We start from the raw sequence: 13,174 nt of genomic DNA, 5'->3' as shown, positions 1-13,174 counted from the left end.
GCTCCTCCATCGTTTAGTGACAAGAATATAATCTATTTGATTTTTGTATCATCCTTCAGGCGAAGACCATGTTGATAATCTCCACGGATGATGTTTAAACATTGCGTTTACAATACTAAAATCCATATCAATGGCAGTTAGAAGGAGCTGTTCACCTCGTTCATTTCGCTCGCCTAAGCCATGCTCACCTATCGTTCCTTTCAAATGGTCATCTATTTTAGTTTTTCCTATTTTTGCATTCCAATCTCCTATTATCATTATTGGTTCTTTTTGGGAATGTTAGAGATGGTTTCATGTATTAGGTGGTATGTTTCTTCTACTGTATCTTCTGCTGCTTCGGATGTTGGTATATATAACTATATAATATGCATTTTGGCTGGTTTAGCGTTTAGAGTTATTTTGATTATTCGATCAATTACTGGAAGGTACATATTTTTCCCAACCTTTTTGAATTAATATTGCTACGGCTTTTTGTCCTGATTTGTTAGGTCCTGACATGAAAACTTTGTAGTGAGTGGTCTCCCAATGTCCTTGGCCTTCCCAGTGTGTCTCAGATATCCCAAAGATATATATCTTCTCCTTGATTAGTTTATTTTCTAATATATACAATTTACCTGGCTGTAGCAGCCCCCTAACATTCTATGATGCGATGAGGTGTTTTTTAAGTAATGTTAAGTTTGATCTTCCGGTATCCCATTTCGTAGATATTGTCTGGTCGTCTACAATCACCTGCCCGGTCGCCCATTTCACACCATTCGACCCGGAATTGATATGGCGCCGGTTGCTATCCGGATTGCAGAGCACATAATTTTCTTGCTTAGTCATCATTTCCTAACGCTCTCTGGGAAGATAAGCAGGTGGTTTCTCGTTGCCTGCCTGATCGCAGTCTCAGCCGGTTGAACTAAGATGTAGTTGTCACCTTTGAGTAATTTACACTAGACCTGTATGGATCATACAGCCCAAGTGCAATAATGAGATAGCTGCTGCCCTATGTCATGCCCTTAGTTGATCGGCGGGTACTTATTTGGTTGGACTTTATTCGCACCTGTCTATAGGAAGGTTCCCAATTCAGCCATTGGGACGCGCCGTGTCGGGGTTGGGGACTTCCCCTGCAGTCCGTCTTCCGTGAAGTGCTGAAAAGCCCCTACTCAGTTCAGAGCTCTTCCCCCACGCAAGCTAGAACCAGCACGAGTATGTTTAATCATTGTTTTTACTAGTATAGCCTACATTTTTAGATATTAATATATTTATCTCTTATTAAGTCTCTGTCTATTTTTGAATGTGCCTCCAGTTCCATTGTTTTCGTGGTCTTCCTAGTGATCGTCTTCTTATTCGAGAACTGTTTCTCGCCGTATTTACTACTCTATTTGTTATCATTCGGCTTATACGATCGTTCCATTCTACTCTTATATTTTTGATGTTTTATTACTAGATATTACCCAGTCCTTGATGTTCTCCACCTTGCATCTACGTCGTATATCTGTACTTCTAGCTCTGCCTCATAATGTCTTGTCATCGATTTTTTAAGTGTTTTTATCTCTGCTTTTTCTAACATTCTTTTTGGCCTCTCTGTGTCAGGTCGTGTTTCTGTCGCATATGTAATTATTGGTCTGTTGACTGTTTTGTAAATTCTAATTCGCGGATGGAGCGGACGATATTTTTTTTATGAGAGGTCTCCATTTCGAAGGTAACCGTATGCCGTCATCTCTTTTATTTAGACAATTTGGCCTTTTTTTAATTTCTATGGCTTCTCTAATAATTTTTGGTTTATAGAAGCGGTTGGGGCTATGGTTCTGAAGTTTTCAAAATCAATTTTGTGACCTGTATAAAGAATCTTTATATTGAGCATACAGTTAAATATACAGGTACATGTAAACATGTATGACCCTCCATTCCAAAATAAATTGTACAGACAAATAAATGGTTCCCCTAAGGGCTCTCTACTATCTCCAGTAATAGCCAATATCTTTATGGAAGACTTCGAGACCCGAGCACTATCCACATCAATGCTCAAACCCACATGTTGGCTACGGTATGTTAATGATACATTCGTCATTTGGCCCCATGGCAGGAATGCTTTGGTGTCTTTTTAAACCCATCTGAATGGTATACATCCTAGTTCACGTATCTTCTGGTATCCAGTTCACGATGGAGGTGGAAACTGATTCATCCCTACCGTTTCTCGACGTTATCATAAAGAAAAACCAATCCCAAGGTTTTCATCACTATGTTTAAGAAAAACCCACCTATACCAATCGTTACCTGAATGCCAACTCTCATCATCCACCTTCACAAATTAATTCAGTAATTAATACCATTGTCTTCAGATCAATACGCCTTTGCAATGATGCAAGTAGACCAGCTGAGCTCTCTTAAAACAAGCCCTCATCCAAAATGGTTACCGCGAAAATCACATCAATAATAGCGTCCACATACATCAATCTTCCACTCAATCTCGATCCAAAGACTCAGACCCTCTCATACGAGAGCTGTTGATCTTCTTTGGTTTAATAAGCAAAGTTGTGAAGATGAACGTTTTCAATAAATTTTCGTTTGTCCGAACAGTTAGTTGTTAGGGCTCGCATTTACTTACTAATAAATTGAGTAAGCAAGAATATAAAAAAAATTTCGTTATATATCTAAGGCGGTATATATAATAGCTAATGTGAATAAGACGGTGAAACATAAATTACACAATTGGTTAAAGTATGAATGTAAATAATATATTGTCAACATTAATTGAAAAATGATATAAATCATACAATAATTGGTAAGTTAAAAACAAATATATTTAAAATTGAAAGCTGGTATCATCGGTAATAATTAGGGATTAAAACTTCCGTTGGTGATCATACGTCACTGAACTAACCAGCCGGGGATATAAAGACGTCCTTGTAAGGTGAATTGTTCAGAAGGTAAAACAGTAAAAGGTCTTGGAGGTAACTTTCTCTTGTACAAAAAATTATAAATTTTATTTCCACTTTTTTCATCATTTTAACTTTTTTGATCATCACTTTTTTATTTTCACTTTTTTGATCATTTTAACGGCGAATTTTGAGTTTACAGAAATAATTGACTTTTTCTTAAGGATTAAAGAAATTGCCAACTATTGTTAGCATGGTAATGCAATAGTGAGATATCCAATCATCTACATTGCTCGAAGTGTCCATCGTGTCACCTCGGGGGGAATAATTAAGGGTCTAACCACCTTCTGTTATCCCCGGGTGCTCTGTAGAGGGCTTCGAATATACTGTCGAGAGCTCCTCTACTTAAGTCCATTTTCGGGTTATGGACTTGGAAAATATTTATCTTCGGTGTCTTGCCTTGAAAAAGGCAAGATATTTCTTACATGACAATTTCTTCGTCGAAATAAAAACACCAAGTTAAGTTGAAACAATTCTCAGCCACAGAGTATGGAAATAAATGCAGGAAGCAGAGCCCCGAGAGCACTAAGCTCTCGGAGAGCCCGTGAGGGACTGACCTGGCTGACCTGAAAATCGCCAATATTTATATGCGCTGTTCGAGCGATAAATAGGGATTTCCAGGTCAAGAGCCAATGGAAAAATTCGAGGCGGGGCGATGCGCATCGAAATGCGTACTAGTCCACAGACTATGGCATTCGATGACAATCGTGTATTTATATAGTGCTGTTCCTATATTATGTACATTGATATCTTTAAGTAAGAATTTGAATATGTGTTTTGTGAAGATTTTGCAAAACATCAAGAATACGCAGAAACCATTTTTCAAACTTTTGTATATTGAAAAACTTTACTTCCTAAATAAAGCTAGCCTTGTTTATAATTCTGTCGTTTATATAAAACCTGTTATATTTTTGAGCACGTGTATTTTTGTTCTACATATGACAAAATTTCATCGGTATAATATATTTTTCTTCCTGCCCTTTTATATTTTTACATTTATCTATCTTTGACCGTGGTCAGAAAGCACATGTGATTTTGCCTAGTTTTGCAGTAGAAGCGATTTAAAATTCGCCGGGTAAATGCTAACTTCAGATTTCAGTACTTCGTCTTATTATGTAATAAAATATTACAAAAATGTTTACAATTCTGTTGTTTACTATAAATATTTAAGTAGTTGGAATTTTTTAGCAAAATGTCTTAGTGGTGACTAAATATTTTCCATAACTACTTGAACATTTCCACTACTTACAGCAGGATACAAAAAATGGAAATTTTTAAACATGACTAAGGAAGTGAAGGCACAACATATACCTTTTTGCATAATAATTCAATATCTACTTAAAATGCTATTATCCCAACAATAAACATTTTATAATCAATTAATGTCGTTAAAATACTGTCTGCATCAATTAACGAATATATTAATTATACACCAGTAACAAAAGAATTTGATTTGGTTAATTGGAATAAGCGCTGGAAAATTTTGGATGAATTAGGAAACATGTAAGTTAACTTCCCATAAATTAGTGTAAACAAACGTGGACGAAATTAAAAATGATTCACAAATAGGAATTGTGTTCGAATCCTGATATCCCCAATTTATTTTCCCTCTATACAGGTTTGCGCAGTAGAAAAACCAAAGGAAAAACGTAGGTTCACTATAAAAGAAAAAAGGTAAAGTCAATAAAATGCTAAAACATTCCAGTGAGGTTGATACGAATTCCAATTTCGAATAATGTCGAATTGTACGAGAACTATATAGAAATACTTAATGGCAGAGATGTAATATCTTTCATAAAAATAGGTAGGCTTAGATGGGCTATGATGTTTCAAGAGCGAATGAAAATTAATCATTCAGACGAACATTATTAAATAGGAGTAGAGGTAGACCACGACTGAGGTGGAGGAATCGTGTAGAAAAGGGCGCGAGGAAGATCGACGCAGCAAACTGGCAACGGCGATGAACAGAAACGACTGGCGAAATAGACTGGGAAAGGACAAGGCTTAACTAGAGCTGTAGCACCACTGATGATTATGATGAGGTTGATAAGAAATGATCCACGTTCAAAAACTAAATATTAATAAACGTATTATTGCAATGCATTCTTCAACGACCTATTTTTCTTCTTCTTCGTATGCCTCATTCTTTAAGGACATTGACGGTCATTATGACCCATTTTACTCTATTTGTAGTAGTTCTGAAGAGTTATATTGTTGTTTTGCCACTCCATTGCTTTAAATTTTTCAACCAGTCCGTCGTTTCTCCGGTTCTCTTTTTTCTTCGCTTTTGCTTTGTACAACCAATCGCATCAACTCATATTTTTCGTTTCTTATTATGTGACCAAAGTAGTTCATTTTTCCTTTCCTTTGTAATGTTCAGTATTTCTTTTTTTATCCATCTTTATCTTTCCGTGTTTGTTGCGTGTTGTGTCCATGATATTTTCCACATTCTCCGATAACACCACATCTCCAAGTTTTTTCAGTTGCGCCCTTACAACTCCATATTAAAGAGGAGAGAATATTCAGCATCTTAATACTCTAGTTCTAAGTTCTTTTCTCAGTTATCCATTACATAATACTGCTTTCATATTATTGAAAGCGCTTGTAGCTATCTCAATGCGTCGTTTTTGTTTCAAGGCTGAAACTGTTGTTGAACTCACGTGATAGGTAATTGTATCTAGGTACTCTCTCTAAGCCTTTCCTTAAACATAGATTGTTTGTAAACATAGATTTTTTTGTGAGCCATTCCATACCTCTTGCAGTACTGCATAGTACTGCGTAAAGCGATCAACCAAAATTTTTAGCCCTTCTCTGCTGTCCACAAGCAAATTATTTACAAGAAATATATTACAGTCAAAATTTTTAAAACTTATTATTGAAAAACAAAAAGCTAGGACAGGTTGCAAAGAATGTATGATCCCTGATAATAGAATGATTCACTAGATTAAAAGCAGTAAATTAAAATCCTAAACTAAAAAATAATATAATAATCACATGATCGGCATTATCTATTATTCATTTATAAGTTTTATATCCCGATGATGATCCCTTTTTTATAAGATAATGAAGCTGTTTGTTATGATTCGACATTAGTTACTGAAGCAATATTAGATAAAGAAGCTTGGGTATTAATTTTTTTTTTTTTTTCTAATTCAATGATTTAAACTTTTTTTCAACTTTTTATATCGTTTTGCTGTTGTTTTAAATCATTTTGATATTATGGTAATTTATTTTCTAAATCGGTTTTCAAATTGTTTTGTTGATCGACGTATTTATTTTCTAAAGAATTTTATTTTTCTTCGAATTGATCTACTCCGATAGTGATTTGGCTTAGCTTTAACTGAAAATTTTCTTGAATGTGAAATAAACTATTTATGATTTGTACCTCTACTTTTCTACGTCTCTCTTCCTCTTCTTGTCTACGCTTTTCTTTCATATCTTCCTCTTATTGTCTACGCGTTTCCTTCAGTTATTCCCCTTCTCGTCTATGCTTTGCCTTCAGCTCGTCATCTTCTTTTATTTTTAAAAACCATGCAGGTGGTCCGGACGTCTAAATTCGGTAGACCTCGTATTAACCATTTACCATTGTTTAAATGTAACATGTCACCGATGTTAAAAATCACTTTTTTCAACACCAACTTGTTTACAATACTTAATAAATGACAACTATAAACTTCCAAATACTACTATTCTAAACTGTCAAAAATATATGTTATTATATATATATATATATATATATATATATATATATATATATATATATATATTATATATATATATATATATATATATATATATATATATATATATATATATGATGAACAATCCAAATGATGAACAAGGAGTTTATGAAATTCCTTGTGCCCCGATCTTATATACGCCAAACAAATCTTGGAATCCAAAATAGGATTTATGAACATTGTATTTCTTTTCGCAATTTCGACTCAATTTCAGCTCTAGGTCAACACCATCTTCATACAGGTCACAAAATTGATTTTCAAAACTCCAGAACCATAGAAATTGAAAAAAGTCCAAATTGTCTTAATAAAAGAGATGGCAGCATACGGTTACCTTCCACTTGGTCATAAAGAAAATATCGTCCGCTCCACCCGTCAATCTAAATCCTACTGTCAGAAATGTTCGGGACAACCCTCGCGCCAATACTCACGCTGACCCCCACGTCAACCTCTACCCAAACCACGTCACCATCGACGGTATAAATGTACCGTCCTCTGCTCCCAGTACCAGTAATACATTGGTTAGTGATCAGTGTAGTGTTTGGGGGCTCGGGAGACTGAGATATCGAAAGCCGTGAAGAAGACCTCGAAGAGGATGTCGAAAGCTTGGAGCAATGATATTCGACGCGGTTCAACACGGAAGACTGTTAAGTTTAATATTAATTCTTGTAATAGGATTATCCTTAGTTTTAGGTTTAATATATATATATATATATATATATATATATATATATATATATATTAGCTATTTTCTTGTGGCATGTTACAGTAATTACTATTTAAATGGGAATAAGCCACAATTAAAGGTAAAAGTACGTTTATTGACGTTTCAATTACCACTTCGGAAATTGTTCTCAAAATACAAACATTAGTAAATTAAACGAAAATTCGTTCTTAGAGGAAAAATATTTGTTAACATCTGTTTTATTAAAAAATGATTATCCTTTATCGTTTATAAATAAGAAATTTTCAACAATTCACCGAATAGAACAGAACAACTTAGAACGAGATCCTACAGCATACACAAGGAATAATACGAGGAAAATAACAATACCATACATAAAATGATTATCAGAAAAACTTAACAGGATAGGAAATAAATTCAACATTTCAACAACATTCAAAACAATAAACACATAGAGATCTATTTTATCTAAAACCAAACCTAACAATGAACAAGAAGGGACAAAGAATTGCATTATACCTTGTGAATGCGATCAGTTTTATTTAGGTGAAACATCAAGGCCATTAAATGTTATAATAAGTGAACATCAATCTTATATTAAAAATAGAGAATTTGATAGATCTCAAATATGTAAACACGCATGGGATAATGAACATAGGGTTCAATGGAATGATTCAAATATAGTCCTAAAAGAAACGGATGGTAAAAAGAGAAAATCAAAGAAGCGGCTCTAATTATGCTAAATGAGACCAATTGTGATGCAAATTTCTCGGTAGAATGTAGTAGGATCTGGTTACCCATATTAAAAGAGGAAGTTATTAAAAGGAAAATACCAGTATTAGTAAGTCGGTAACATATAGAGGATACATCATTTATGTTTTTTAAATAACAAACATATAAAATCAGAATTTGGTGTTTATTGAAAGTAAACTAAATGCACGACCAAATACTTACCATGTCGGGATAGTATTATGAGGATTTTTCTTGGTTTTTCCCTCTTAATTTACTATGGAATCACTAACAGGAGAAAAATAGACGTTCATATCCAAAGCGCACTTTGCCACATTTTCAGGTCTCGCATAAAAGGTTACTTAACTACTAAAAACGAAAGAAATGTTACAGTGTATAATTGTTTGATGTTAATTAATCAAAGATTAATTTAAAATAAAGAATTGTTATTATAACCTATATTTGTTTTGGTGCTTTTGTTCTCCAAAACTTGACGGGCGACTCACTTGGCCTAAGACTTGTAGGCAGATAACCATGCTTTTAGTTGAAAATTCTGAGGGTTGTGTTTGTAATTATAAAATGTTGATTGTTTTGTGTGTTTATGTGTGTATATGTTTATGTATTATCTGTTTATGTATTGTGTTTTTATGTATTATGTATAATTGTACGTGATGTGTCTCTTACTTTCTATTAATTTATTGACGTTGTAATAATTTTGTTGCTGACCTCTTCTGTTAGTATTGTCAACCAGAGCCTGCTATATTCTACTGATCGATTTGCTACACATTTTTCCACATAAAGTAAGATGTCATTGTTCCAGGCATATTGGCATATCTGTGATGTGTCGAAGTCTTTGTTTTCGATGTATGTATGTTTATCCTGACACTTAGTGGTCTTGCACTTTCTCTTGGTCTTGTAAAAATTGTAGCATTCACACGGTATTTTGTAGATGCAGTTCTTTAATCTCTCTTGTCCGTGTCTCCACCGTACTGTGGGTTTTTGTACATTATATACACAATGTTTTGTTAGAATTCTTCCATAAAAATATCTGCTAACAATGGAGATCAAAATGAACATATGGATTATCCAAAATATTGATTTTAAAAATCAATATCACAAAATTATATACAGACAAGTGTTGTCTGTGTAAACTATTAGTAGCTCTAGTATACGTGATGGATTCCACGGTTACTTGATGGAAATTCATTTTATCTAACAATAAAACACTGAAAACTTTTGTTTCAACACTTTCACAAAATTTATTATAATTTATTATTAATACAGCTGTTTCGGCAGAGGTTCTTTCTCAACTAATGTATTTTGACTATGCGTCTACACTTTATAGTCTTTAACTGAATAAATTAAGCAGAAAAAGAGCCAAAGAAGATAAGACCCAAAAGAAAAAGCACTTAAAAAGTGGTATAAATCTACCTGTGGTGACTGCTCAAAAACTTACATCGGTCAAACTAGTAGAACCTTTAACAAAACGTATCGCAGAACACTTACAAGGGCTTTTTTTAATAATATAAAAACAGATTCTACGTACGCACTTCACCGTCTAGATCATAATCATTCTTTTAATGACAATTACACATTCTCCATATTCAAAATAAGGCCTTAATCTTCCTTTGTTAGAAACTATGGTAATTAATAAATTAAAAAATACATTCATAATTCTGAATGACTAACTTGAGACAAAAAGCTCTCCCCTTCTTAACTTATTCAGCTAAAGTATATAAAGTGTAGACGTATAGCAAAAATATATCACTTGAGAAAAGCAATCTACCTAAACAGCTATAGTGATAATAAATTATAATAAATTTTGTAGAAGTATTGAAAACAAAAGTTTTCAATATTTTATTGTTAGCTCTAGTATAGCTGAGACATTCTGTTTGGTTTTTGTTGTCAATGTATCATTCCTCTCCAGTTTGACTCATATTATTTTTAAAGTTTTCTTCAATGGTACATTGGCTAAAAGGCTGGTGATATCGAAACTGATTAGCATATTGTTGGGATTTTAATCTATTTCTGCTAGGTTTTGCAATAAATATTATTAATTTTTTATAAATTATGTTGTGTTTTATGCTAAAGACTGTATTATGTCTAGGAGGATCTTTCGCAGTTTGATGCAAGGTGAACCCATGCTGCTGCAAATTGGTATAAGGGTATATTTTTTGTGTATTTTTGGAACCCTCTATAGATATGGTGTCCTAATGTAGTGGAATGTTAGTGTTCTTCTTTGATAGTCTGTTAGGTATTCCTTAGATGTGTGTAGGGTTTTATATATTCTGCTAAATTCTTGAATTTTCTCCTTGTCTGACATACTATTATGGACTCATCTTCTTTAAGAACTTTAATACCTTTTATCAATTGTCTATCAGATTCTTCAATCTGATATTTTTTAATTGTTTTATTAATACTTGTATGATACATTAACTATACTTGTATATCCAATTATGTTATCGTATAGTTGTTTTGTTTGCTTTTAGTTTTATAATCTAACAATCTCACCAATTATGTCTCATTAATTAAAGTAACCGAAAACTGGCCTGAGTCTTCAAAAATACTTCTACTAGGATAAGAAGGCTCTACTTCTTCTAGTTGTAGTTCCAAATATATACTAGTTTTTCGGTAATTAAAAATACATTTCTACTTTACTGTTTTATACTTTTTTTCATAATAGTTTTACAACGAAATATATAATAAAGTTCTTTATGCCTACCTTGATTATGTCATATACTTTGTCTACTTTTTCGTATTCTAAAAATATATCTTACATTTTTTCATTGTTTGATACTATTTTTTATATAACGGCTTTTAAAACGAAATGGTTGTTAAAAAAAATTATTCCACCTTTTATGGATCATCAAATAGTTCCCTTATAAAAAAACCATTATTCATCTTCACTCGACCCAATATCGTCTTGACTGTCCACACCAAAGTCAAGGTCTCCTACCAAAAAGTGAAAATCGCTGTTGAATCAAGTGTCGATACCGCGTTTTGCAAAACGCGGTACTACCAGCACTAGTACTCGTAAAACTCTCCAACCTTACAAGTACGTGTAAAATACTATAAACTTGTTTTTCTTTTATTTTATTTTGTTTAATATGAACCACCGTTTCGAGTGAAATCTTCGTCGACGAGCGTAAGTGTGTTGTGCTGTTTTCTCCGCTCTTTCTTTTGGTTTGGTTCAGTTACACTTTGGTAAGTCTGTGAAATGTTTACAACTGTAACCTAATTCTGTTCACTGGAACCGATTAAATTCATTTACGTACTTTTACTTGTACTAATCAAAAGACATTATTCTATTTGTTTCTGGCTTGATAAAATACAATTTATTTTTCAACTGAACAAACTAAAACAACGGTTTTATTATTTAAAAAATTTATATAATACTTTCACATATTGTTTTATTGATTCTATAGAAGCGGAAACTATTTTATTCAAACAAATAAACCCTTAATATGATTTTTCAAATTAAACTAACTAATTTATATATACTTTATAAACAAAGCAGAATAATTATTTTACCTCTATTTAATCTGTAATGTCCCCCTCATACATACAATTTAGCCGTCTTATTACATATCTTGAAATACAATTTTTTAAAATGACAATAGTTTTGACGTGCGTTTGTATTAAAACACTGTGTAAAGTTTATTGAATTTTAACTTTAACATAAGAGTCTCTTTGGAATAAATAATGATAGATTATAATAGGTAGGGAGGCCGGGGTTCGAAGTTCCGATTTTGGATTAGTACGCTATATGAATGTAATAAAAAGATTTGTAATCCATGATTCCTATATAAATAGATGCAGAATTCATCCTAGTTTCATATCCCATTGACAACTTTATTGAACTAATAATATACTGTGTCCCAGAATAATTTTTCTCTTGCAACTCGACAAGGAACAACTCGCCCCACATAAAATAAATAAAGCATATTATAACTGCATATTAAAGAAAGTTTTATTTATAAAAGTACAAAAAAAAATTAACAGGTATTATTACTAATAATGTTATACTTCTTAATCTTCTAAACATCTTTAATATTAATCAACTTTGATAAACGTTTTTCTTTTCCAAAAACATAAAATTATTTATTTAAACACTGAGAAAAATCAACTAATTTTAACAGTTCAACTGTTTATTTTGATAATAGTTTTTTAGGCTTACGAAGAAGAACTTCATCATCATCATCATGCAACCTCTTCTGTCCACTGCTGGACATAGGTCTCTCCCATTTTTCGCCACTCTTCGCCACTTTCAAGAAGAACTTAATAAATAATTATTATTCAGAATATTCGTCGTCAAAATTACAACTCGAGCACAAATAGGAATGCACATCCATTCTAAATGAGCCAAATTCTTACGCATGTTGCATCCAATCTATTGTTCACTCGGATGTGAATTAGAATAGGAGTCGCAACATATTAAATAATACAATTCCTGGCTATCTTCTTCACTATCACTTTTATGGTCATCGTGTAAAACTTTACCTTGCCGTTCTCTTTCCTGTCGTTTTTTCAATTTCCATCATCTTTATCTTCCTTTTTTTTTCAGCTAAAGCGGTCTTTTCAGGAGTATCTGTCAGTAACGCTGATTTTCTTATTCGTCGCTTTGTTGATAAAGATATATGATCGTGGTGAAGTTTTTGGTAAGGATTTGATAGCTTCAGGGGAAAATGTGCTAGATGTAGCTCGACTGACAATATTATTGGGCAAATTAGCAATGTTAGAGGGTCCTGGTTAAGGTTTGTTGATCGCTATTTCTGATATTCCTATAATGTAGCAGGAAAGACAACATTATAATCGAATTGACCTCTGCCTTTTCAACAACATCAATATCAATATGTGATTGATGGTTATTAAGAAACAACAATACTGGGTCTTCGGGAGTGGGCTTTGTATGTTTTGTAAAATGGTTTATAAAGATAAGGAATTCTTTAGCCGTCATCCACCCCGAGCTATTTTCGACTCCAATATTTTCTGGAGGGCCATCACGAATAGATATTTCCTTATACTTAAGGCGAGGAAAAACAAAAATAGGCGGTATAGTATTTAAAAACTGCATTAGCTGCTAATTCGACGGTAACTAA

At 32.9% G+C, this 13,174-nt stretch overlaps 1 protein-coding gene across 4 annotated transcripts in view; it reads left to right on the top strand.

The window, feature by feature from the left end:
• LOC140439570 (fatty-acid amide hydrolase 2-B) overlaps positions 1 to 13,174 on the top strand; it is a 161,060-nt gene that overhangs the window by 62,332 nt on the left and 85,554 nt on the right. Inside the window, exon 1 of one of the 4 annotated variants that reach the window (XM_072529561.1) lies at positions 11,066 to 11,279. The exons of the other annotated variants lie outside the window; for them this stretch is intronic. The gene's annotated coding sequence lies outside the window, so the exon portion shown is untranslated. Of the gene's footprint in view, positions 1 to 11,065; positions 11,280 to 13,174 lie in introns of those variants that run through there. 4 annotated transcript variants of the gene reach the window in all.

Source organism: Diabrotica undecimpunctata, chromosome 4, assembly GCF_040954645.1.
Source record: "Diabrotica undecimpunctata isolate CICGRU chromosome 4, icDiaUnde3, whole genome shotgun sequence".
Lineage (NCBI taxonomy): Eukaryota > Metazoa > Arthropoda > Insecta > Coleoptera > Chrysomelidae > Diabrotica > Diabrotica undecimpunctata.
This window is presented reverse-complemented; position numbering and strand designations above follow the sequence as displayed.